This window comes from Thunnus maccoyii, chromosome 21 (genome assembly GCF_910596095.1).
Source record: "Thunnus maccoyii chromosome 21, fThuMac1.1, whole genome shotgun sequence".
NCBI lineage: Eukaryota > Metazoa > Chordata > Actinopteri > Scombriformes > Scombridae > Thunnus > Thunnus maccoyii.
The window spans coordinates 18,050,906-18,052,208 of record NC_056553.1 but is presented as its reverse complement, the minus strand read 5'-3'; positions in this window follow the sequence as shown (position 1 = coordinate 18,052,208).

Genomic DNA, 1,303 nt, shown 5'->3' with positions numbered 1-1,303 from the left:
GGTTGCGAGATTCATCACATTGAACGTAAACACTTGTGATGCGTTCAAGTAATAAAGGAAAAATAAGAAAACAGAGCTTTCAGGTGGTAATAGTATTTTAAGAAGTCGAGGTTTGGAGATGGGCCTGTAAATAATGACACAAATACACTGCAGCATTATTCTATATTTTATACAGTTGCCTCAAATTAGCAGTGGTGGAAAGTAACTAATAATAATGATACATTTAATTTGTGCCACATTGTTGATTCATAGTGAAACTCAAAGTGCGACAGTATTAATAACACAGAGCACACAACATAAAGAACATAATAATAATAATAAGAGTTTAAATGAAAAAGCCTTCCTGAATAAAAAGGTTTTCAGGCCTTTCCAAAAAAGAGTCTAGGCTCTAGGCAGCCCTCAGATGTTTTCTTTAAAGCAACTTTATGTATAACACATAGAACATAAGTACAATGACAAACTCAATGTCGTACAATTCAAGTAAGATTTTCAGGCAAAAACAGAATCACACCTCTTAAGAAAGGATGTTTTCAATTTACACATTGGGCACATTTAACCATCAATGGCTTATATGAAGTCATAGCAAAATAGTTATTGTTGAAAAGAGAAAACAAAAAAACAAACAAACAGGATTGAAATGTTGAAATAACATAATAACATAACAACCCTCAGATGGTTAAGAACGCTGTTCCACAAGTACATTTACTCATTTTGAGGTACTTGTACTTTACTTGCTATTTCCATTTCATGCTTATTTCTTCTGCCACTACTTTTCTGTGCGAAATATTGCACTTTTCACTCCGCTGCATTTATTTAATGGCTATAGCTACTTGTTACTTTTCAGATTAAGATTTTCCATACAAAACGTATGTGTACAAAAGTTTAGAAAATATGATGCATTGGCAGTTATTAGGGGTCCAAGCTCCATGTTGACCAACTACAATATTACAGTACTGCTTACATGTTACTGCATTAAAAGTAATGATATAGCAATATAATAACTGACAGAGACATTTCGCAATGAGTACTTTCACTTTTGATATTTAATTGAATTGAATTTATTTATTCATAAGAACAACACACATTATTTAACATTTCTGCTATTGTGCCAGTAGCCAGCTGGTTAAATTCTAGCAGCAGTCCTTTGGTCAAATGTTCTAATTTTTGGCACATTTTGTTGATAATATTTCTGCTACTTTTACTTAAATAAATGATCAGAATACTTAACCTGTAATATGACACTAATCCACCCGAGGAACACGTTAACCTCTGTAATTTTGGTTCAGGATCATGTATACTCATT